Source organism: Sminthopsis crassicaudata, chromosome 4, assembly GCF_048593235.1.
Source record: "Sminthopsis crassicaudata isolate SCR6 chromosome 4, ASM4859323v1, whole genome shotgun sequence".
NCBI classification, from domain to species: domain Eukaryota; kingdom Metazoa; phylum Chordata; class Mammalia; order Dasyuromorphia; family Dasyuridae; genus Sminthopsis; species Sminthopsis crassicaudata.
In genome coordinates, this window is record NC_133620.1 from 283,226,189 (window position 1) to 283,252,814 (window position 26,626).

The 26,626-nt window shown below is 33.8% G+C and overlaps 1 protein-coding gene across 5 annotated transcripts in view; it reads left to right on the top strand.

The window, feature by feature from the left end:
• The window catches only part of BTBD9 (BTB domain containing 9), a 445,792-nt gene that overhangs the window by 29,716 nt on the left and 389,450 nt on the right, over window positions 1-26,626 (top strand). The gene's annotated exons all lie outside the window — the stretch shown is intronic.

The following is a 26,626-nucleotide window of genomic DNA, read 5'->3' on the forward strand; positions in this document are numbered from 1 at the left end:
AGTGCTTTCCAAATTAAATGCTAGCTATTGTTAAATTTGTCTTCCTTCCCTTTTCCTATTTTTAAAGGTAGAAGGTAGTTAATTAGTTTAGTACATGCCTTTTTTGCATATGTCATCCATTGACTTTTGTACCTCAACTAGATTAGGGCTAAATCTATAGAAAATAGTTCTTGCACTACCTGAGGATAATTTGGGTTTGGCTGTATAATTGCTTTAGAAGGTTTTCCATTATTTTCAGATCACAGTATGAGGTAGGAATAAACATAAAGTGAACTGATTATGGAGTGGAAAAACAACAAAAAGGTCATTATTACAATTTGTGAACATTTCTTTTATATTCCTTTTTTAGAACTTGGACAAGGATAATTTTTCAGAATTTAATTTTTTTCATAATTTCTATGGAAAGTAAGCTGAGGTACCTGGAGGTTGATAAACTGTCACGTACTATGCACAATAGAGCATTTTAATAACATTCTACAAATGAAAAGCCAATTTTCTTTAGCACAATGTATATTGCAAATGTTTACAGTAACTTTGCTAGAACCAAATTAAATTGCTGCAATTGATGATTCCATAGCTTTAATGTGAGTTCATGCTGTAATAACCTTTATTAATTAGGGAAATATCATGTAATTTATATCAAGGCAATAATATTACAGAATCATAAGTTGCCCCTGAAGAAATTAAACAGAAAATGCTAGTACAGTGTATTCAGATATTATTACAAGTAATAACAACTACACTCAGTAGAACTATTTCATTGTCTTTTTGTATAATGTACTATTATATTGCCTTAGTATATATCAGGTAGAACTTGGGAAGGCAGAGTAAATATCCTTTGACCAATTTCCAAGGTAGTGTGAAAACCCTAAAGGATAAGAATATTAATTAATCAATATTTATTAAGCACCTACTATGTGCCAAGGACTGAGTTCAAAGGGGCGGGTACAAAAAGAGGTGTGAAAGACAGTCTCTGCCCTCAAAGGGTTTATAATCTAATGGTTTAGTTTAGTTTAGTACATTTTACCCTTTAGCTTGCATTACCTGATACTGCATAAGGTGGTTCCTATCTTTACCTGGATTTTGATGAGGTCAATTAATTCTGAAACAAGTGTTTAATAAAATAATCTTTAATATTTTTCAGAGGAAGCTATTTAATCCAGGTTATATTTTCCTCTAATGTAATAACAATTCTGCTATATTACAGTGAGAAGATACTTAGAGGTAGGCCAGGAAAGGGGAATGCCTTTGTTTCTCTTTACTATTTTTTTGTTTTGAACAACTAAGCCTTTACCATCTTTGCTAGGGAGGGTAGAAAAGAATTATGCTATAGAGCCAACAGTCTTCAGAAAATATTTTTTAATGAATATTTAATTACATTTGTACATGCCTTCAGCATTTTCATATGTTTCATCTCATTTATTCTTCCTATAATCTTATATTTTTCCTCATTTTATTGCCTAGGAAACATTTCAATCAACATTTATTAAGTGCTTGTGATTGTTAGCAATAGATGCCCAATATCAAGATGGAAAAACAATATAGTACTTGTTTTCAGGGAGTTTACAGTTTAATGGATGTGGGGAGGGATAGATAGGTACATTGTTATAGAAAATAGAATATGATAATGCTCAAGGAGAGACATAGATTAAATCCTCTAAGAAAATTAGAGAATGAAACAGGATACTTTTGGGTGAGAGAATTATGGATAAATAGAAGGCATCACTTGAATTCCTAAAAGACTCAAAGAGATAAACCCATAATTATATTGTTTCTATGTGACAGACTAGAATTTGAAGCAAATCTTTTGTCTTAATTTGCTTATGTCATATTGTGTGCAAAGAGAACTTGGCCTGTTTTGTTGAAATCATACTTGAAGCATTTTCAGTATGTTAGAACTTTCAAGAGCTAATGGAACCCAGCTCCATTTTTCATTTGCCATTATCTTTTCCTGTCATCTTTCTGCTAGTGTTTTGAGTTTTCTTATATCCCCTCCAACATTTATCTTTATCTTTTCCTCTTTTTAGCTAAGTTGTTTAGTTTTCACTTATCTAATCAATAGTGATTTGGAACATTTTTAATATGACTATAGATGGCTTTAATTTTTTATCTGAAAATTGGAATATTTATCATTTGAGGAATGACTTTTATTCTAAAACATTGGACTTGGTTCTCTATATCTGAAATGAAGCCTTTATTAAAAATACTGGTTGTAAAAATTGTTTCCCAGCTTTCTGCTTCCTTTCTAATCTTGGCTGCATTGGTTTTGTTTGTGCAAAACCTTTTAAACTTAATATAGTCATAATTATTCATTTTGCATTTGGTAATGTTGTCTGTATCTTATTTGATCATAAATGCCTTCCTTTTCCAAAAATCTAACAGGTAAACTATCCCTTGCTTTCCTAATTTGTTTTATAGTATCACCGTGTATAAATTATGGAACCATTTTGAACTTATCTTGGTATAGGATATGAAATGCTGATCCATCCTTAGTTTCTGCCATACTGTTTTCCAGTTTTCCCAGCAGTTTTTGTCATATAGTGGGTTCTTACCTCAGAAGGTAGAATCTTTGGGTTTATCAAATAGTAGATCACTGTAGTCAGTGACTAGTGTGTCTTTTGTACCTAATCTATTCCACTCGTCCACCATTCTATTTCTTAGTACCAAATTTATGTTTTGTTCTGTTTTTATCAAATGGTTTTGATGACTGATGTATAATTTTAGGTCTGGTATAGCTAGGCCACCTACCTTTGCATTTTTTTCCATTAATTCCCTTGATTTTTAATCTCACAGGTGAATTGTTAATTTTTCTTCCTCTGTAAAATAATTTTGGCAGTTTCATTGATATGGCACTGAATAAGTAGATTTATTTAGGTAGAATTGTCATTTTTATCATAGTAACTCAGCCCACACACGAGCATTTGATATTTTTCCAATTGTTTAGATCTTATTTTATTTGTATGAAGTGTTTTATAATTGAGTTCATGTATTTCCTTGGTTTGTCTTGGCAGGTAGGCTCCCAAATACTTTGTATTTTGTAGAGTTATTTATATTTGTAGAGTCATTTCTCTTTCTGCTCATTTTTGTTATTAAATATAGAAATGCCAGTGATTTATATGAGCTTATTTTATATTCTGCAACTTTAGTTAAATTATTGTTTCAGATAGTTTTTTTAGTTGATTACTCTAGGATTCGCTAAATACACCATGATGTCATCTGCAAAGAGTGATAGTTTTGTTTCTTTATTACTTATTCTAATTCCTTCATTTTTCTTTTGTTCTCTCTCTCTCTCTCTCTCTCTCTCTCTCTCTCTCTCTCTCTCTCTCTCTCTCTCTCTCTCTCTCTCTCTCTCTCTCTCTCTCTCTCTTCTCTCTTCTCTCTTCTCTCTCTTCTCTCTTTTTTTGCAAAGGCAATTGGGGTTAAGTGACTTTCCTCAGGGTCACACAGCTAGGAAGTGTTAAGTGTCTTGAGACCAGATTTGAATTCAGGTTCTCCTGACTTCAGGGCTGGTGCTCTATTCACTATACCACCTAGCTGCCCCTTGTTCCCCCTCTTATTGCTAAAGCTAACTTTTCTAGTATGCTGTTGAATAATAATGCTGATAATAGGCATCTTTGTTTCATCCTGATCTTATTATTAAGAATGTTTCTCACTTATCCCCATTATGTATATTGCTGATAGAGTAGATAGATATTACCTATTTTTTTAAGGAAAACTCCATTTATTCCTATGCTCTCTAACATTATTAGGAGTATATATTGTAATTTCTCATGTATTAAGATAATCTTATGATTTCTGATAGTTTTGTTACTGAAATTGTCAGTTATGCTGATAGTTTTTCTGTAATTCACACTTACTGTCTGAGTTGAGTGGATTGTCTGAACTGGATGTCCCATATATAAAACTAAAAATGTCCAAAACTAAATTCATTATTCCCTCTCATTCTTCCTTATTTCCTGATATAAATTCTACTTGGTCATAATATCCTGGTGATAAATTGTATAATCTTTTTGCTAATATTTTATTTAAGATTTTTGCATCAGTATTCATTAGGGGAAGTGGTCTATAATTTTCTTCTCTGTTTTGGCTCTTCCTGGTTTAGGTCTCTACACCATATCTGTGCAATAAAAGGAATTTTGTAGGAATTTCACCTATTTTTTCCAAAAAAATTTTTTATAATATTTCAATTAATTGTTCTTTAAATGTTTGATAGAATTCACTTGTAAATCCAGCTGGCTCTGGAGAAGTTTTTCTAGGGATTTCATTGATGATTGCCTGTATATTCTAATTCAGTTAATTTTTCTTTTGTGAATTTAGATGCAAAAGAACATAGAAATTTAATATTGATATAATTTGTCTGTGATCATTTTTCAGCATAGTTTCTATGTTTCATTTTAATATTGTACATTTTTGTGTATTTCTTTGGTTAATAGCATGATTTCAATTCACTTGAAATATAGTATATTTCATTTCATCCCTTCATTTTTATTCTCCTTACTTCTTTTTTTTTTTAGCTGTGTTTCTTGTACCAGCAGATTGTAGATTTTCCCTCCTTTTGCTACCTACCACTCTTGTTTTCTTTCATAAAGTTACACGTACTGTTTTCCCCACGGCCATTTTTTAAGCCCTCTTTTCTTTTCCATCTATTTCACTTAATGATTTCTTAACAACCCCTGTGCATTCATTTATTATCTTTGTGCTCATAATTCTTGTATCTATTTATCCAGCCTTAACTTCTTTTCTGACCTTTGTCTCACATTTTCTTCTGCTTATTAAGACTGAATAATCCGAACTGGATGCCCTGTAGATTAAACTCAAAATGTCCAAAACTGAACTCATTCTCTCTCTTACAAATTAACTTCTTCCTTTGGAAAGGGGATTACCATCTTTCCAGATACCTATGTTTGCAACATTGTCCTTTTCAACCTTTCTTTGTTCTACCATTTATTTCTGCTGTATAGGAGTAAATAAATTGTGTTTTAACTGTTCTTATTTCTGTTTTATGCCATTCAGATACATCCTAATGTGGTTCTGTAATTTTTTGAGAATTTACAGGGTGTTTGCTTCATTATTTGTTGGTTCATTTTCCATTTTCTTTAATAAATGTGGTGTTGTTAAAATCTCTGTTAAACTGTTAACTTAGCTAAATATATTGTTTTTCTTCCTTCTGAAATCTTTGGCATTTTCAATCTTTTCCTTTCATATTTTCCTCTATAATTTATTGCTTGATTGGAAAGAGAGGGATGAGAAGGCTGAGAAGTGAGATACAGAGGCTGAGTATAAAGAATTTTCTTGTTTTAAATATAAAAACCTTATTTTTTTAAAAGTACAGAATTATGAAAGCATTTTAAGAAGAAGCAAACCACTTTTTTTTTTTTTTTTTTTTTTTTTTTTTTGGTCTAAGGCAGTTGGGGTTAAGTGACTGACTTGCCTAGGATCACACAGCTAAATTCCTAGCTATTTTTATTATTTTTAAGTGTCTGAGACCAGATTTGAACTTGAGTCCTCCTGACTTCAAAGCGGGTGCTCTATCTAGTGTACCACTTAGCTGCCCCCACATATTCTTTTATGTACATGTGATGAAGATGAACAAACCTGGGTCATTTGGCATTTGGGTAAGATGTCCCATTTTGAAATTTTATTTTAATGTGTGAGTGGTTTGTTTTTTTTGTCATTGGAAGAGTGGTTATGGCTAGCAGGGCCTGAACAATTCCTTATGTGGAAATTGTAATAGTTACTTCATTTCCCTAGTGCTTGTCTGTTAATTCTAGGTTCAGCCCTGCCTGTCCATTACCTATAGCTCAGTTTTGCTTGTTGTGATGGAAGAAGTATTATAATTGAAGTATTATAGACATTTAAATTTCCTGTAATGAAGAAAATCATTACAATAATTTTCAACTAGAGATTTCAAAGATTACTTTTCGGGTACATGCTTGTACAAAAGATAGTCTTCTATAGTATTCCTGTCAAACTGCCATTCATACCTTGCTGTGACTTCAGTGATAATGAATCTACTGCTTGCTGAGCCAATCCATTCCATTTTCTGTAGTTCTTATAGAGATGGTTCTATTTGTGTGATAGTACTCTACTCTTGTTCTTCAGAAATCATTAAGATAACATATATGTTCTATTTGTATGCACATCGGACAACTAGGTGGCACAGTGGATAGAGTACCAGTCCTGGAATTAGGAAGACCTGAGTTTAGATCAGGCTTCTGACACTAGCTCTGTGTCTCTGGGCAAGCCACTTAGCCTTATTTGTTTCAGTTTCTCATCTGTTTAAAAAAATGAGTTGAAAAAGGAAATGGAAAATCACAGCAGTGTATTATTCAATTTGTAAATATGTTGTGTTTTTAAAATGAAATTTTAATCAGTTATTTTTAAACTCAAATATTCTTTTTCCTATACTAGTATTATTATAAATACAATATTGTTCCTAAATCAACCCACAAAAACCTTTTTTTTTTGGATAGTCAATTAGGTATAGGCCTTACTCTGTGATTCCAATTCATTTAAACTCACTAAATATTTAAGGTCTTTCTGAATGCCAGTCATCATTCTTGACATTAGGAATACAAAGAAAAAAATGAAGATCTCTTCCTCAGAGAGCTTCCATTCTACTGGAGGAACAACATGAACATAAATTAGTAAATATGAAGTATATGAAAAGAAAATATAATAATTAAGTCATGAATAATTAGAAAAAGAAAGAGTAGAATTAGATCCTTGAATTGGAAGTAGAGATTCCAAGAGATCGAGTTTAGGAAGGAAAGCATTTCAGTGATGAGAGACCGTCTGTGTATAGGCATAAAACCGCTTGTTTCATGAATGAGTGCCATCAAATAGGGCTGAAATGTACATGTAATAGAAAATAATGTGAAGTTTATCTGAATAAGAGGTGGGAGACCAGAGCATAAAGACCAGATATTTTATACTAGAAAAGAAAATGACAGCTTTCTTGAGCAGTGAAGGGATATGGCCACAATTACGTTTTAGAAATGTCAGTTTGGCAATTTCGTAGGGAATATAGAGGGGAAATACTTGAAATCACTTAGAATATGTTACAAATATCTTGAGCTTCAATGGTAGGTAGTATTAAGAATGGGGAAATGCAAAAGATGTAGCTATAAAATCAATAGACTTGGCAGCTGATTGGATATAATGGTGGTATACTTTGTTAAGTGAGTAGAGAATTACTTCAATAGAAATAGTCAAGTTAATAAAAGGGGTGAGATTCTGGGTCAATGATAATAATTCTGTTTTGACCATCTTATGTTGGAGATGTGGAGTATCCAGGTTGAAGTGTCCTATAATTAAGGACTTCTTAAACTTTTTCTCTTGGTGATGCCTTTTTGCCCAAGAAATTGTTACCTGACTAACCTGGGTAATATAGATATATAAAATATAGATATATATAAAAATTAGATCTTTACTGATAATCATAATTTCATGACCCCACATGGAATTAGAACCCCCAATTTTAAGAAACTGGGCTATAGAGTAATTAGTAATATTTAATTGTAGATTTTAGGTGAAAAAGTATTGAGGTTTAGACCCTAGTATGAATATTATGGAATATTATTGTTCTGTAAGGAATGACCAACATGATGAATACAGAGAGGCTTGGAGAGACTTACATGAACTGATGCTGAGTGAAATGAGTGGAACCAGGAGATCATTATACACTTTAACAACGATATTGTATAAGGATGTATTGTTTTCCTCCCCAGGTTATTTATACCTTCCGAATCCAATTCTTCCTTTGCAACAACAACAAAATTCTGTTCTGCACATATATATTGTACCTAGGATATACTATAACATATTTAATATGTATGGGAATGCCTGCCATCTAGGGGAGGGGGTAGAGGGAAGGAGGGGAAAAATTTGGAAAAGAAAAGAGTACAAGGGATAATGTTGTAAAAAAAAATTACCTATGCATATGTACTGTCAAAAAATGTTATAATTATAAAATTAATAAAAAAATAAAAAGAGAGAGAGAGACTTGGCCAGGATTACATAGTTTGTAAGTGCTCAGGGCTGGATTTGAACTCCAAAAAAAAGAAAAGAAAAGAAATGACCAGCAGCATGATTTCAGAAAGGCCTGGAGTGACTTAGATGAACTGATGCTGAGTGAAATGAGCAGAACCAGGAGATCAGTGTATACTTCAACAATAATATTATATGATGGTCAGTTCTGATGGACGTGGCCCTCTTCAACAATGAGATGAACCAAATCAGTTCCAATTGAGCAGTAATGAATTGAACCAGCTACACCCAGTGAAAGAACTCTGGGAGATGAGTATGAACCAGTACATACATAGCATTCCCAATCTCTCTATTTTTGTTTGCCTGCATTTTTTATTTCCTTCACAGGCTAATTGTACACTATTTCAAAGTCCGATTCTTTTTGTACAGCAAAATAACTGTATGGACATGTATACATATATTGTATTTAACTTATACGTTAACATATTTAACATGTATTGGTCAACCTGCCATCTGGGGGAGGGAGTGGGGGGAAGGAGGAGAAAAGTTGGAACAAAAGGTTTTGCAACTGTCAATGCTGAAAAATTACCCATGCATATATCTTGTAAAGAAAAAGTTATAATAAAAAAATAAAATAAAATAAAAAAGGAGACCTTAAAAAGTTGGGATTTGCAAAGTGAATATCGCAAGGTATCTCAAAAGAATTTTCAGGCTTAGACCCGTCTCCAGCTCAAGGGGGGCAAAGGTTAGTGTAATTATAATGCCATTTGAAGTTGGCTAATTTCCTAAAGGATTTAGCAAAAAAACAGAAGCAAGAAGATAAATTTATAGGAAAAGAGAGATCTGGTTTCTTCATATCACTGATATACTAATTTTATGACTTAGAGGTAGAAACAAGGAATAGTGTGGTATATGCCTCATACTTTTTCTCAGAAAACCTTGTTTTCACTGACCTAAGTTTCTAAGACTATACTGTAGTATTCCTAAAGCCAGAAAACTTTAGGATCATTGACAAACAGATTGTTAGAATAATAGCACTACTTAGGAGGGGAAGGGGGGGGGGGATTTAGGATTATTGTTGTATTTCTCCTAGAAGCTAAATCCCATCAAAAGGAAGATAGAGATGATCCTTTGGGAACTGATAGTCATAGAAGACAAAGCCCTAGTATATTATTATACTTAGGTGGCAGAACATACCCCAGCAAAAGGACACTCAGAAAAAGGGGTTGATTGGTTACATACAGTGTCATCAAAACTCAAGGAAGAGAATTTTTAGGAGAGTTAAGTCCTATGGTGTCATGAGCTGCAAAAGAAGTCAAAAAGGATGAAGCCTGAAAAAAAGACTTAGATTTCATACTCAAGAGAGTTCAGTAAACTCAAGAAAATATGGTGGTGGTGGTCATGGTTGGGATGGACTAATAGCCACATTGCAAAATTTTGAGAAATGAGTGGAATCTGAGGGAAGCACAGGCATTTGGTGTAGTTAGCTTTTTCTAAGAATTAGACTACGAAAGATAAAAGAGATTTATAGGATGATAACTTGAGGGGATAGCAATGTCAAAGGAAGGTGAAAATTCTTACCTGTATTTATAGATATTGACAACAGGTTTTGTTGTTATTGTTGCCACTATATTTTTTTTGGTAAAAAGGAAAACTTGACTACAATGTGAAGAGCTTCCTTTTTCACTAAACTAGCAAATCCAGATATATCCCTGGAGAGTAAGAAACTTTTCTTTCTAGACATAATTGTTTAAAAAACCAAAAAAAAAACCAAAAACAAAAACATTGCCAAAATGTCAATGGACTTTTTTTTTTTTTTGGGGGGGGGAGTATTAAGTGTCTGACTAGATTTGAATTCAGATCCTCCTGATTTCAGGGCTAGTGCTCTATCCACTGTGCGCCACCTAGCTGCCCCTGGACTTTCTAACAAGGACACAGAAGGCACATCAGTAGGTATTACAGATGTTACATTGAAAGATGTCTATAATTTCATTCAGTTACATGCTGACAGGGAATGTCAAGGCTGCAAATTTTTCAATAACATACTTAAAAATGTTGACATGCATTAACTGTAATGCATTGCCTCATTTGTCTGTGATGTTGGTGACAAAGTTACAGGTACTTCTGTATTTTGCCAACATTTATCATTATAGGAAATTCTTTATTACAGTTTGAAGTTAACAAAAATAAAAATGTAATTTCCCCCCAAAGCATTCTTTGAAATCCATCAGCATTAAGAACTCTTCCTTTAAGGTCAAGTTAATTGCTTATTTATACATTTTTCACTTCAACTATCTTTGGCCTTTTTATCCATTACAGTATGTTTTATTTTTATCCCATCTCCACATAAACTTTTTTTTTCTTTTTTTTTTTCTTCTGAGGCAGTTGGGGTTAAATGACTTGCCCAGGGTCACACAGCCAGGAAATGTTAAGTTTCTGAGGCCAAATTTGAACTCAGATCCTCCTGATTTTAGGGCTGGTACACCACACCGACTAGCTGCCCCCACATATGCTTATTGACCAAGACAAGGAGGAGACATATTTTTTGCTCCTTTGTTATCACTTCTTTGTCCTTCCTTTGTGACTCAGTCAACTTCTCCATTGAAGTTTATTGTCTTTTACTTTTTTCTGATTCTTCTTTTCACTGCCCCTCTTTTCTTAAGTAATTCACAGCTGGTTCTCAGTCTTTCTCTATTGCAATTCTGCTATAGGACCCATTATATTATTACTGCTGGGATTTATTTAATAAAATCTACTTTGTGGTTTCTATGACCTTACTTATATCTTGAGGAAATGTTTGCTTCAAAGAAATGTCTACCTGCAAATGTTATTCTTCCTATGGGAACTATAGATTCATTTAAAATATACACATGCTTCCACATATTTATACATAGCTATATGAATAATTAAAATCTTTTCCACTGTTAGGATCTTTGTGTACATGAAATTTATTTTTCCTCCCTCACAGAAACTGATTTAATATTTTTATGTAGAATTCAGAGAGAACAAAACAATAAAAACCTTCAAAAGGCTTTTGATCTTCATTTTGAATAACCCAAGGCTTTTCTTCAGGCACCAGTCAGGTAGTATAAAGCAAAATATTTTAGGATGTCTCATGGCCATTATCCATATAAGCCAATGTAGTTTTAATTGCTTTTTCATCCCTGAATCCAACTAATAAAATTTTCCTTTATTTCTCTAAATTACATAAAGAATCATCTCTAACAGAGATCAGAATTTGGGACTTCTATTTGAGAAGAGGAACTAGAACTTCCTCTGACCATATACCTCCCATCTGCTATTGTGTAGCAGATTCCTCTGAGCAAATCAGCAAGGTACTCAGGGGGGTGATTTCGGCTGTTGCTCCAAAGCAACTCCCTCCCACACTTGGAGTTCACCATATCTTACTGCATATGATCTTTAGTCTCATGTGGGAAGAGTAGCCAGGCCTTCCTCTGCCCATGCCGTTCCATTTCCTGTTGTGTATCCCCCGAGGAAAGACAGCAAGGGGTAGGACTAGGCTGACTTGCTTCTGTGTGAGCACAAAACAACTCTATCCACCTCCTGCCAGCTGAAATGATCTATTGAGTCTGCCAATTGAAAAATGGTGACCTCCCCCCCCCCCCCCATTTGCAAAGAGGAATAATCTTTCTGTTAACTTCAGGCTTTCTCTTTCCTATGATGCCTGTTCCGTGAGGAAAAAGAAAGAGAAAAGTCAATGGGAAATGGAACTTCTTTGTCCTGCTATAAAGGTTTGACTTCTCTTTCCTATTGCTTCCTTTCCTACTAATCTTTGCTCTTTGGAGGAGGAATAGTAGAAATGTGACTTCTTTGACTATGCCTTTTGTCACATACTGGATTTTTCTCCAGCCCAGTCTCCAACGTCATTTGGGAAAAGAAGGTGGTACCTTTCACTCAGTGATGAGTGATACGTACACATCGCAATGATTCTGAACCTCTAGAGATCATTCTCCAAAACTTAATTTTCATCTCAGCACATCCAATTTCTAATTCCCAATCACCTCAACCTTTCCATCTCAAAATTTCAACCAAATTCCATCCTGTCTTTTCATTGTGTCCTATGAAATGCCTATTCCATAGGCAATAAATATTTCTTCCTCTTTTCCTCTTACAGTCCTTTTATCTACTAGTTATTACTGAAACAAAGCTCCCTGCAGTGACCTATCCTTCCTGGTTACTCTTTCCAGTATTGACTGCATAGTCATTCTTCTTGGCTCATTTATTCCATATCCCCATATCTCTTCACATAATAACCTCATTCTTTCCTCCATTGTTTAAGTCTTTGAAGAAAAGATGCTGCTTGTTCTGGCCAAATGGGTCTACTTAGTGTATACATTTGATCCCCTTTCCTCTTGTCTTCTGGAGCCAGCTCCTTTGAACATCATTCTCTTGGTATTTGTTGCCTCCTTCTTCCTTACTTATAAATATGTTAATTTCTAACTCTTAAAATACCTTCACTTGACTCTGCTTGCCTATGATGTTGAAACTATTATCCAATTTCTCGTTATTTGTTCTCAGCAGAAGTTATTAGTAAAAGTCATCTCTTTTTCTTTTCTTAACACAATTTCTAATTAGGAAAATCTTGTACCACTCACTGCCTCCATTTCATTACCTTTTTTTTTTTTTTTAATCAATCCTTTATAGTCTAGTTTCTAAATCTACCACTAACCTTAAAACTTCTATCTCTGTGATTACCAGTATTAAAAAATCCATTGCCTTTTCTTGATTCTGATCTTTGTTGACCTTTTGATGTTGGTAGACACCTCCTTCTTTTGTGTTTTCTTAGTTTTCCTTTTACCTGATTTTGTAGTTTTGCTGTTGTTGGATACATGTCTTATTCTCTATGTATATTTTAAGATGGATTCTCTTTTCCTATAGTCTCTCATTTGGAGATCTTGTGTTGTAGGCTGTAGTACTTGAAAACTTGTGCTCTATTGAAGTTCAATGTTGGGATGAAAATGAGGCACCCTTGAGTTATTGAATATTGACAAAGGAGGAAATTTAGTTTGCCCAAACACATCAAGGATATTCAACAAGGGGATATAGCAGTGCTTAGCTTTATTGGATGAGGCTGGTTGGTTATTCATCAAAGTTAGTAACTCCTGTGGTCTCAAGCATCCACCAAGTCTGAGAGGTAAGGAGCTTCTCCATTTTAGGCTTTTTATTGGCTCTAAGAGCTCAAGAAGTTGCACTAGAGAAGTTGGAACTGATCAGGTTCTGTGAGGAGACGCTGAAGGAGGTTGTGAGTGTGGGAATTTTGTTCAAAGCTGTGAATAGAATAAGGGAAAACTGCTTCGTGAAGAGGAGTCCTATGCATTCCTACCACACTTCTAATTGGTAAGTTTTGACTACCAGTTATCCTCTTTCTTCATATAGTTTTCAAATCTATATATACAATCCTAATCTGTCTCCTAAATTCACGTCTCCTATAGCTAGTTGGCACATTGGACTGAGTCTCCAGCCTAGAGTCAGGAAGACTCATTTTCCTAGGTTCAAATTTAGTTTCAGACACTAATAGGTATATGACCTCTTGAGTCACTTTGCCTCATTTTCCTATCTATAAAATGAGCTGGTGAAATATGACTGAAAAATTATTGTACATGCATAGCTTACTAGGTCTCTTTGCTTGGATGTCGTAGCTTGCCTCTCAAATTAAGAATGTGCAGAATTAAGCACATCTTTTTCTTTAAACAATTTTTTTCCCCTTTTTCTGTGGGAATCGCCATTCTTCTTCTGGTTACCCAGATTCAGAATCTCAAAACCATTTCTGGTACTTCCCTTTTCCATATATTTATCATTTAATCAGTTTCTGTATCTTGTTGATTCTGTTTTTTTTTTAAACATCTCTTGAATCCATCCTCATTTCTTTGCTCTGCAGATGCTATGCAGATCTTTATCATCTGTTTTCTAGACTATTACTACACAGAAATACACAGACATGCATGCATACACACACACACACACACACACATTCATCCTGGTCATCCCCACCCTCAAATACCCCTCACATAGCTGCCAAAATAGTCTTCCTAAGCCTCCAGATCTAGTCTTTCAATTTTCTGGTCAAAATTTCTCAGTAGCTTTTTTTGAATAAAATACAAACACCCTAGCATTTAAATCACTCAACAGGCTTGACTTCAGTCTATCTTTCCAACATTTCATATCCTTCCTTTTATATTTTATATTCTAGGCCAACTGGTCTGCTAATTATTTCCTGAATATGGTATTTTATCTTTGTGCCTCACAATAAGACCACATGTTTTTTGGTACATAGACTGCTGGCCTTGGAATTATGAGCTTCAGGTATTGCTTCTGCTACTTATTAACTGTGTGACTCTGGTGACCAGTGGAACTCTTTTAAAAAAGACAGTAAGTTGCAGTTGATTGGTGAAGGAAATTTCCTCACTATTTTTTGGCGCCAATGAGATCACAGACGTGGTTCATACCCTGCCTCCAATCCTCCTTCAACTCAAAAAAAAAAAAAAAAAAAAAATCAGTAGGCTATAAGCTTCCTGATGGCAGGAAGAGTTTTCATTTTATTCTTAGCATTGTGCTCTTACATATAAGAGTTAAATATTTATTGGATTGAACGAAATTAACTGATCAAATATTAATTTATTATAATGTATTAAAGTTACTTTGTAATACTATAATTTTTCCTGAGGCACCTCCTCAGGAAATTGAGAAATTGAGGGGAAAAAATTGAGTATTGAGAAAATTGAGGGGGAAAAAATTGAATTGAGAAAAAAAAGTAATAGTATATGATTAAGACAAAAGATGTTATTTATTTTTGTTTATAATCAGCATGATCCATAACAACATAAGTTAAAGAAATACAAACATTTGGGTATAGTACAGATCTTCAATTGTTATCATCATTTCATATAAGTATGGGCTCTTCATCTCTGTTTAAAAAGAAAATGTATTTCTTCATCTGAGTTCAAATCCAGCCTCAGACCTTACTAGCTGTGTGATGCTAGGCAAGATATTTAACTTTTATTGCCACATGCAGAATGAGTTGGAGAAGGAAATGGCAAACCATACCAGTAGCTTTACCAAAAAACCTCTAGTACAATCTCAAATCAAGGACAAGTAGAGTAAGTCCTGACTGAACAACAAATTAGGAGTAAAATTCCTGACCGTCCAAGCAATTTTCCTTTTGCTGCTTCCTTGAACCTACTATAGAGCCTAATCCCAATATTGAAGATTATTATTAATAAAAATAATGATTTTGCAGAGCCATGATGGCTGAGAGTTGGCAGGACCCTCCCCAGCTTTCCTCAGAATCAATTAACCCTCAGGACGGATTTTGGAATGACAAAACCAACAAACATTCAGAGTGTAATAATTTTCCAGCTTAAGAGATCTTGTAAGGATTGTAGGAAAGGCCTGTCTCAATTGGGGAAGGAGTTATACAGCACTGTGAAGGCAGAAACAGGGAAGCCCAGAGCAGGGAATCTAGTGGGAGGCTTTTAGCAAAACAAAACAAAACAAAGCAGCAGTGTTGGCTACTCTGCCCTGGTTCAGAAGGACAGTGGATCTGCAGAGCATCTATGAGACCTGCAACTACAGAATACAATTTATGAGCACCTAAACCACAGCATAACAGACAGGGCTTGGTCAAATCCACCCAGCTCAGTGGGAATGCAAGTCCCTTTGCAAAAGAAGCTTGGGTCAATATCCCCTGTGCCTTAGAAGCAAAATTTAACTTTTAAAAATGAGCATAAAAGAGCTCTGACTATAGAAGCTACTATGAAGACAGGAAATATCAGAACACAAATCCAGAAGACAGCAAAAGTAAAATACCTTCTGGTGAAGTCTCACATGGTGGGGGGATATGAGCTGGTCTCCAGCTTTAAAAGGCTCTTTTGGAAGAGTTCAAAAATGATCTTAAAAGATAGAAGAAAAATGGGGGAAAGAAATGAGAACTATGCCAGATAATGATGAAAGTTTTGGGAGAGGGGGAAGTCAACAGTTTAGAAATTGACTAAAGAAAAAAACTCCTTAAAAAAATACACTTAGTGAAATGGAAAAAGAAAACAACTCTTAAAAAATAGAACTGGCGAAATGGGAATAAAAGCCATTGAACAAAACAACTCCTTTAAAAATACAATTGGCCAAATGCAAAAGGAGACAAAAAAGCTATATGAAGAAAATGATTCTATAAAAATTAGAATTGGACAAATGAAAGTGAGTGACTCAATGAGAAATCAAGAATCAGTTGAATAAAATGAAAAAATAGAAGAAAATATATAATAATTTTTTGGAAAAACAACTAACCTAGAAAATAGATCTAGGAGAGAATCTAAGTATTATCGAACTAGCTAAAAGCCAGGATGAAAAAAAGCTGGGCAACATCTTTCAAGAAATCATCTAGGAAGTTTAAATTGCTGATATCCTAGAATCAAAGGGCAAAATAGTTATTGAAAGAATCTACCAATTGTCTCCTGAAAGAGATAAGTGTAGCTAAATTACAGAATTATCAGATCAAGAAGAAAATACTGCAAGCAACCCGAAAGAAACAATTCAAATATCAAGAAATCACAATCAGGATTACCCGGGACCTATCAGCTTCCATATTAAAGGATAGGAGGGCCTGGAATACGATATCCTAGAAGGCAAAGAAACTTAGGCTGCAACTAAGAATCAACTACCCAACAAATTAAGCATTATTTTTCAGGAGAAAAGATGGACATTCATTGAAATAAGGGATTTTCAATCATTTCTAATGAAAAGACTAGTGCTGAACAGAAAATTTGAAATTCAAATGCAAGACTTAAGAAAAGCATAAAAAGGTAAATAGAAAGGGAAAAATGTTTTTTTAAAAATTAAGTTTGTCACCCTACTTAAGAAGATAATATGTATAATTCTTGAGAACTGTATCTTGGTTGGACACTTAAAAAAGGGTATACTTAGAGTGTGTAGGTATAAATTGACTTTAATGTGAAAATATAAAAAAAAATTAGGGGTGAAAGATTATACTGGAAGAAGAGAAAAAGGGACGTAAAATAGGGTTAATACAGAGGCACAAATGACCTACTATAATACTAAATATATATGTACTAAGTGGTATAGCATCCACATTCTTAGAGCAGAAGTTAAGTGAGTTGCAAAAAGAAATAGATAAAACTATACTAGTGAGGGATCTCAACTTCCCTCTATCAAAACTAGGTACATCTAAACACAAAATAAACAAGGAAGAAGTTAAGGGAGCTGATTGGAATTTTTAAAAAATTGGGTATAATAGATATTTGATAAAAATTGAATGGGACTAGAAAGGAATATGCCTTTTTCTCAGCAGTACATGGCACTTACACAAAAATTGACCACTTGTAGGGCATAAAACCCTCACAACCAAATGCAGAAATAATAAATCCATCCTTTTCAGATCATGATGCAATAAAAATTATTTGTAATAAAGAGCTATGGAAAAATAAATCAAAAATTATTTGGAAACTAAATAATCTAATCCTACACAATGAGTGGACCAAACAACAAATCATAGAAACAGTCATTTCATCCAAGAGAATGACAATAATGAAACAACATGTCAAAATTTATGAGATGCAGCCAAAGGATTCTTGGGGATTCCCTAAATATACCATTCATTTCATCTGCAAAGAGTTTCAAGTTTTGTTTCCTTATTACATACACTAATTCCTTCAATTTCTTTTTCTTCTCTTATTGCTAACACTAACATTTCTAGTATAATATTGAAAAATAGTGGTGATAATGGGCAACCATGTTACTCCCCTGATCTTACTGGGAATACTTATAAATTCCACTTGGTCAAAGTGTATCATCCTTGTGATGTTTCTGTCATCTATTTGCTAATATTTTATTTTATTTAAGATTTTTGCATCAATAATTTTGGCCCTTTCTGGATTAGGTATCAACACTATAGCTGTGTTAGAAAGGGAATTTGGTTATGACTTCTTTCTCTATTTTTTCAAATACGTTATAACACAGCTTTGCAAATAATTGTTCTTTAGCTATCTGGTAGAATTCACTTGTAAATCCATTTGGCCCTGGAGATTTGTTCTTGAAGAGTCCATTAATGGTTAGTTCAATTTCTTTTTCTAAAATGGGACTTTTAAAATATTTTATTTCCTCACCTCTTAATCTGGGAATCTTTATTTTTATAAGTATTCATCCATTTAGATCATATTTGTTTGCAAACAATTAAGTAAAATAGCTCCTAATTATTGCTTTAAATTCTTGTTTATTCAGTGCCAAGTTTACTCTAAATTATTTGGTTTTGATACTGGTAATTTGGTTTTCTTCTTTACTTTTTCTATTCAAATTAACCAAAGACTTATCTATGTTGTTAGTTTTTTCATAAAACCAACTCTTAGTTTTGTTTATTAGTTCAATAATTTTATAACTTTCAATTTTATTAATCCTTTTGTTTTCACAATTTTTAATTTAATATTTAAGTGAGGCATTTTAATTTGTTCTTTTTTTTAATTGCATGCCCAATTCGCTGATCTTTTCTTCCTCTATTTTATTCATCTAAACATATTCCCTTTCTAACACAGCTATAGTGTTGATACCTAAACCAGAAAGGGCCAAAATTATTGATGCAAAAATCTTAAATAAAATAAAATATTAGCAAATAGATGACAGAAACATCACAAGGATGATACACTTTGACCAAGTGGAATTTATACCAGGAAAACTATCAGCATAATTTGTAATATTGATAACAAAACTAACATAAATCATATAATTATCGCAATAGATTCAGGAAAAGCTTTTGTCAAAATACAATACCCATTCTTGTTAAAAAAAAAAAAAAAAAAAAAAAAAAAACAACAACAACAACAAAAAACCCAGTAGGGAGAATTAAGAATAAATGGAGTTTTACTTAAAAAAATAAACAAATTAAAATAAAATAAGATGATAGCATGTATCTAAAACCCTAGTATGTATTGTATGTAATGTGGATATGTAGAAGTATTCCCAGTAAGATCAGGGGAGGAGTAACATGGTTGCCCATTATCACCACTATTTTTCAATATTATACTAGAAATGTTAGTGTTAGCAATAAGAGAAGAAAAAGAAATTGAAGGAATTAGTGTATGTAATAAGGAAACAAAACTTGAAACTCTTTGCAGATGAAATGAATGGTATATTTAGGGAATCCTAGAGAATCAATCAAAAATTTCTGGAAACAACAACTTTAAATAGTTACAGGATATAAAATAATCATCTGCATTTTATAGATGTGACAAAGTCATTTAAAATAATTATAGTTAACATAAAATATTTGGGAGCTTACCTGCCAAGACAAAGCCAGGAGCTATAGGATCACAATTACAAAACACTTTTCACATAAATAAAGTTAGATCTAAATGATTGAAAGAATATCAACTGCTCATGAGCAGGCTAAGTTAATATAATAAAAATGACAGTTTTATCTAAATGGATCTAGTTATTCAGTGACATATCAATCAAACTACCAAGAAATTACTTTATAAAGCTAGGAAAAAATAATAACCAAATTCATATGGAAGAGCAAAAGGTCATGAATTTCAAAGGAATTAATAAAAAAAAAAAAATGCAAAGGAAGGTGTCTTATACTCTACCAGATCTAAAATTAAGGCAGCAGCCATTAAAACCATTTGGTACTGGCTGAGAAACAGAGTAATGGATCAGTGGAATTGGTTAGGTTCACAAGAGACAGTAATAGTAATCCAGTGTTTGATAAACCCAAAGGCTAGCTTTTGGCATAAGACTCACCATTTGACAGAAATTACTGGGAAAATCTGAAAAGAATGTGGCAGAAACTAGGCATTGATCAACATTTGACATCCTATGCCATAGATAGATCAAAATGAGTTTATGATTTAGTTGTAAAGGATGTAAAGGAATTTAGATGTAAGCTAATTAGGAGTATAAGGAATAATCTGCATCTCAGGTCTGTGGAGAAGGGAGAATTTTATGGCCAAAGAAGAACTAGAGAACATTATGAAATGTAAAATTGATAATTGTGATTTCATTAAATTAAAAGATTTTTGCACAAACAAAACCACTGCAGCCAAGGTTAAAAGGGAAGCAGAAAGCTGGGAAACAATTTTTACATCCAGTATTTCAGATAAAAGCCTCATTTCTAAAATATATAGAGAATTGATTCAAATTTATACATGCCATTTTCCAATTGATAAATGGTCAAAGGATGTGAATGAACCATTTTCAGATGAAGAAATTAAAGCCATTTCTAGTCATGAAAATGTTTTCAGTCACTATTAGAGAAATGCAAATTAAGACAACTCTGAGGTACCACTTCACACCTTTCAGATTGGCTAATGACAGGAAAAGATAATGATAAATGTTGGAAGGGATGTGGGGAAAATAAGGAGGCTAGAATCCTTCACAGAATAATCAAGAATGCTAACAGAGGAAATGGCTTTTTTTAAAAACATGATCCCCCATTTATACATTAATAAAGTGCTTTTTTAATAGTATTTTATTTCTCCAGATACAGGCCAAGACAGTATTCAATAGTCAGTTTTGCAAAAACCTGTGTTCCAAAAGTTTCTCCCTTCCTACCCCAAGACAGCAAGCAATCTCTCTCTCTCTCTCTCTCTCTCTCTCTCTCTCTCTCCTTTTTTTTTTCTCTCTAACTTTTGATCTGCTTTTTTGTGTGTGTGTGTTGCATGACAAATATAGAAATATGTTTAGAAGAATTACACATGTTTAACCTAGATCAGATTGCTTGCTGTCTTGGGGTAGGAGGGGAGAAACTTTTGGAACACAGGTTTTTGCAAAACTGACTATTGAATACTGTCTTGGCCTGTATCTGGAGAAATAAAATACTATTTAAAAAGCACTTTATTAATGTATAAATGGTGGATCATGTTTAAAAAAAAAAGCCATTTCCTCTGTTAGCATTCCTGATTATTCTGTGAAGGATTCTAGCCTTATCTTTTCTACCTCCCATCCTTTCCTTTCTTCCCTTTTTGGGAAAAGAAATGGTTCTGTTCTTAGGTTTGTTATTTGCTGTATAAGAGAGATTAAGCAATCAACTTTTTATGTATCACACCCTTCTTTGTAGTGCATTGTTTAATTTGTAAATCAATTTGAACTTAATGAGTAGAATAAAATTGGATTGCACCCACTGGTTGCTTCTGAACTAACTTTAGCCCTTTTCTGTTAGTCCCTCTGCTATGGACTTAAATATATGGAGTAAAAATGTTTTATTTAACTTTAATAAACTGAATAAAACAGAAGGGAATTTTTGACAAGATGTATAATAATGATTTCCAAATAAGTTTAGATGGATAAATACTTCTTTTAGTATTTCTTCAACTCTTGTACTAGCTTGTACTAAGTTCATTTTGATTAACTCAAATATAGTCGTATGGATATTAATAAAACATTTTAAAAATAGAAAAATTATAATTTTCTGATTCATTTGCTAACTATTCTCAGAATTAGCTGGAAAAAAGACCTAGCTATCTAGTACGCCTAACCGTACCAGCCAAATTGAAGGCATAGTATCTGGAAGGAACTAATCAGATTATTTATTTAGTTATTTAGTTATTTATTATAGGTTTTTATTTACCAGATATATGCATGGGTAATTTTACAGCACTGACAATTGCCAAACCTTTTATTCCAATTTTCTCCCTCCTTCCTCCCACCCCCTCCCCCAGATGGCAGGTTGAGCAATAGATGTTAAATATGTTAAAATATAAATTAAATACAATATATGCATACATGTCCATACAGTTATTTTGCTGTACAAAAAGAATTGGACTTTGAAATACTGTACAATTACCCTGTGAAGGAAATCAAAAATGCAGGTGAACAAAAATAGAGGGATTGGGAATGCTATGTGTGTACTGGTTCATACTCATCTCTCAAGAGTTCTTTTGCTAGGTGTAGCTGGTTCAATTTATTACTACTCTATTAGAACTGATTTGGTTCATCTCATTGTTGAAGATGGCCACGTCCATTAGAATTGATCATCATATAGTATTATTGTTGAAATATATAATGATCAGGGGCAGCTAGGTGGCGAAGTGAATAGAGCACCAGCCTTGAATTCAGGAGGACCCAAGTTCAAATTTGGTCTCAGACACTTAACACTTCCTAGCTGTGTGACCCTGGGCAAGTCACTTAACCCCAGCCTCAGGGGAAAAAAAAAAAGAAAGAAATATATAATGATCCTCCTGGACCTGCTCATTTCACTCAGCATCAGTTCATGTAAGTCTCTCTAGGCCTTTCTGAAATCATCCTGCTGGTCATTTCTTACAGAATAATAATATTCCATAAAATTCATATACCACAATTTATTCAGCCATTCTCCAATTGATGGGCATTCACTCGGTTTCCAGTTTCTGGCCACTACAAAGAGGGCTGCCACAAACATTCTTGCACATTCCCTTCTTTAAGATCTCTTTGGGATATAAGCCCAGTAGTAACACTGCTGGATCAAAGGGTGTGCACAGTTTCTAATCAGATCAAAGGGTGTGCACAGTTTCTAATCAGATTATTTAAATCTGGACCTTAGAAGCCCTTACCTTAAAATGATAGCAAATGTCACTCTCTTATTGATGACATAAGGTGGCTGGTATTAGAAACAGGCAGGTAGGTCAAAAATAAGGATATTTGAGCTGTGTTTGTGGGTATTGTATATCTATCAAGAGAAAGCAGGAGGCTTGAAGGGCAAGATTAGATGATTTGGGAAGTATTTCTGGGCACTTAGGAACTTACTTAGGTTTTGTTTTTGTGGGGGTCTGGGGGTTTAAGGAGATGTTAATAGAGAAAAATAACTCCTTCATCCCTTTTCTTTAGGTCACTATTACTATCTCCTTTTTAAAAATATGATTAAATTTATTTTATTTTTCTCCAGTTAAATATAAAAATATTTTTAACATAAATTTTAAAAATTTTGAATTCCATCCCACTCCTTATTGAGAAGAAAAGCAATTTGATACTGATCACATGTGTATACTATCTGTTTCTTACTTTGCACTGTTTATACTAAAAGAAAAACATTTTAAAGTGCTTGAATGTATTTTGCACATAAGAGTACCTCAGCTCAGGAAAAGGTCTAGCCTATGAAAGAATCAGGAGATTCATTGAGGTTATTGGTAAATAGAAATTATATAGCACTGAGATGGTATTTTGTAGTTATGCCAAGTTATTTTTGACCTGTTAAGATCATTAAAAGAAAATTGTACTAATATCTAAAAATTATTAACCATAAACTTTTCTTTATACATATAGAATTATTGGGTAAAGAAGCACACTTTTCAAAAAAGAAAAAAAATTATGGTAGGTTTCAGAGTTGGCAGTAGATATGCCATTCTTTCTCATACTTCACTTTTCAATATTCCTTTTTGAAGAGAGGAAATCTGGTAATAGCTCTTTCTTTTAGTCAGACTATCCTTATAGCTTCATGGGATCACCAAGAAGAAGACTTCATTTAGCAGTTCTTTCAAATTGGAAGGACCTAAATCTAGCTTCCTGAATTTTGGTGGTAGATTTTGATGCTCCTTATTGTATCTCTTATTTTATTCTAATTGTGATGTTACTTCTTAGCAGAATTTAGAGTTGAGTGGTGGCTATGTTATCAGAATCAAAGTTGCATAATTTTTAATAGTTAATTTTTATACTTGCTTTTTTAAATTTGTACATGCTAAGAGTACATATTATCAGAACTAGAGAAGTGTCTTTCCCCTGATGAAAACAGAAGGTGATTTTTTTGTGTGTGCATATTTAAGATGCAGACAGGACATCATTTATCTCCCCAAGTGATATTAATTTAAAATTTAAGGAATACTTTTAAAAATTATATACCACAGAGATACCAAGAGCAGAGAAATTGCAAAATCATATGCTCGTAAATGCCATCTCTTCCCTCTGGAGAAAGATCATTTATATTCTGCAATTAAAGACCAGAAGGTCTTTTTCCCCATAAAATCTCTTCAGTCAGGAAATAGCCTAGGCAGAGATGGCTTCCTTGGGGAATTTTCTGCATCTTCCAAGGACTTACTGATACCTCTGTCTTGTAGAACTTTACTCTTTGAGTGTTTTCTGCTAAAACTCAAAGAAAACATTTGGTTTCTGGAACTATAACAAGCCCTTGTTTGGTAAAGTCCAAGAATCCTACTTGTCTGATGAATTTTGATGGGAATGAATTTAAATCCTTCTTTGCTTTTTTGAAAGAAATTATGACATGAGTACAATATGGCATTATATAATTCTGCTTTTGCTTTAGTTGATGAAAATTTTTTTGGTTTGGGTTGGGGGAAATGATTCAAATGACTAAAAGGAAAACAGAAAATTGTGGGGGAAATTTTATGTACAGTTTTTCAGATAATGGTCTCAAAATACATAAAGAACTTTGTCAAATTTATAAAAGTAAGAGTTATTCCCCATTTATTAAATGGTCAAAAGATATGAACAAGTCCTCTTCAGAGAGGACAGTGTTTGGGACTGTCAGATTGGAGCCCATGATGCTGCTGTTATGTATGTTGGAGGACAGTTTGAGAGGCAGTTTTTGCAGAGTGATAAGACTATAGTGCCCCGAACGGTAGTATTAGATGGGGTACTGAGTGGCCAGTGTGCTCAGCAGGAGAAGCAATAGGAGGAGTAGTGATAGCATGAGCAGTAATGGTGGAGGGCCCAGAATTCCTGGCAGCTCTGAGCTTTGGGCAACTACCAGATGATCCCTTGGGCAGTGGGTGTGGATCCATAGCTTCTGCTTTCACCTCCCTTTCCCCCAAGGAAGCTTGTTCAGTGTGGGTTGGGGAGATAATATAAAAGTTGTGGTTCCTCTCAGAATGTGATTTGGGACAAGAAGAGAGGAGCCTATTTGAGTTGGCTTGGGCTAGGCAGGGCTGGCCTAGCTTGGGCTGGCTTGTTTTTCTGTAGCAAGAAGCCCTACTTTGCCCTTTTACAGAGGGATGGTTAGGCTGAGGACTTCAGTAGCCAACTTGTTTTCACTACCTGCTCAGCTTTCTGGAACCAAATAACAATGTATATGAATATATGTGTGCTTATTTGTATCTAATGGTAGCCATCCCCAGTGTGTGTTTTGGGGAAAAAGGAGAAAAAAAAAAACTTACATGAGAATTCTGTATATTTAAAAGGAATAGCAAGTTGTGCATAATAGATCTGTGTATCTTTTTTATTATACTATGTTATAGAAATGATTTTGTTCCATAAATTAAAAACACAATTTTTAAAAAGTATGTATAACTAACCATCAAAAAGTTAGCTTACATATAATTTTTCACATATAAGTTTTATGATTATCTGTTGTTTCTGTATCACTCATATATACATATATCAATGAACTTTGAACAGAAATACTGTTTAGCCAATTTATGGTTCTGACATGGTTATCCAATTTATAAGCAGATGCTTATTTTCCTCGAGTATATAAGGAGAATGATGAAAATTGTGGAGAAGTAGATTTATACTTAATATATGGAAAATTTTTCTAATAATTGGTGCTCTTCAGAAGTTGAGTGTCTTAGAGGTTATGGGTTCCTGGATTACCATATGTTGATTGTAATAGAGGGGATTTTTTTTTTCCAGGAATGGGTTTTACTGAGATGGACTGATTTTCCAAGGTTTTTAAATGTCACTGGATGAGATCAAGTGAGATTTCTAAAAGACAGTTGAGAAAATTGAGTAAGGCTTCATCTACCCCAGAGTTGGAGTAGGCCTGAAGGTGGATAGTCCGTGGGCATTCCCCTTCCTATTATTCTTCTATGACATCATTCTCTTCCTACCTCAGTCAGATATGGGCAAATATGTACCTATTGGCCAAAATTTCCTAGGTAGTTCCTCAGCCAGTGAGGGTGAAGGTCAGTGATGGGAGGGGTATTTGCATTAGGGACTATTTAAACTATTAAATGTTTCCCCAAGATGCCTCCATCTTTTGATTGCTTGCTCAACTGGAGGGATGCCTGCTTCTTGAAAGAAGGCATAATAAACCTTCGTTTTGCCCTTAGACTATTTCCAGCTTTTTTTTGTTGTTAAATGGTGATCACTTACTATTCTGAGCTACACATTACTCTTCCTTATGTGAGCCCATGGTGAGCAGCGATTCTATCTTTATTTGCATCTTTACTAAGTACAATACCAGATACATAAGTGCTTGTTGAGATTGACTCTCTTTTAAGTACAGTATGTTCCAGACAAACTGTGTGTCCCTATTTCTCATGCTAGTTGGCATCCCTGCAATATCTTCCTTCTTCACTCCTACCTCTTAAACAATACCTTTTTATATGAATTCTTAATGCTAGGTCATTCCCCTCAAATCGCTGTGTGTCAATTTTGTGTATTTTTGTATACATATATTTCCCTCTTTGTAGAGTAATAATCCCTTGAAGGCAGGGATTCTCACTTTACCCTAAGTACATATTAATACATGTTCAATACATGCTTTCTGCTTGTTTGACTGACCCATAAACTTTTCCACTGCCATTTTCCTACTCCATTTCCTTCTTTCTTAGTGTCTTTGTACAGGTACTCCTTCATGCTTTGAATTATTTTTGTTTTTTTCTCTCCTTACTGCATCCTCTTGCTATTTCTAGCTTTTTTCCTAAGCTCTGCTTTAGTTCCACCTCCCATAAAAGTTCTATCCTGATGC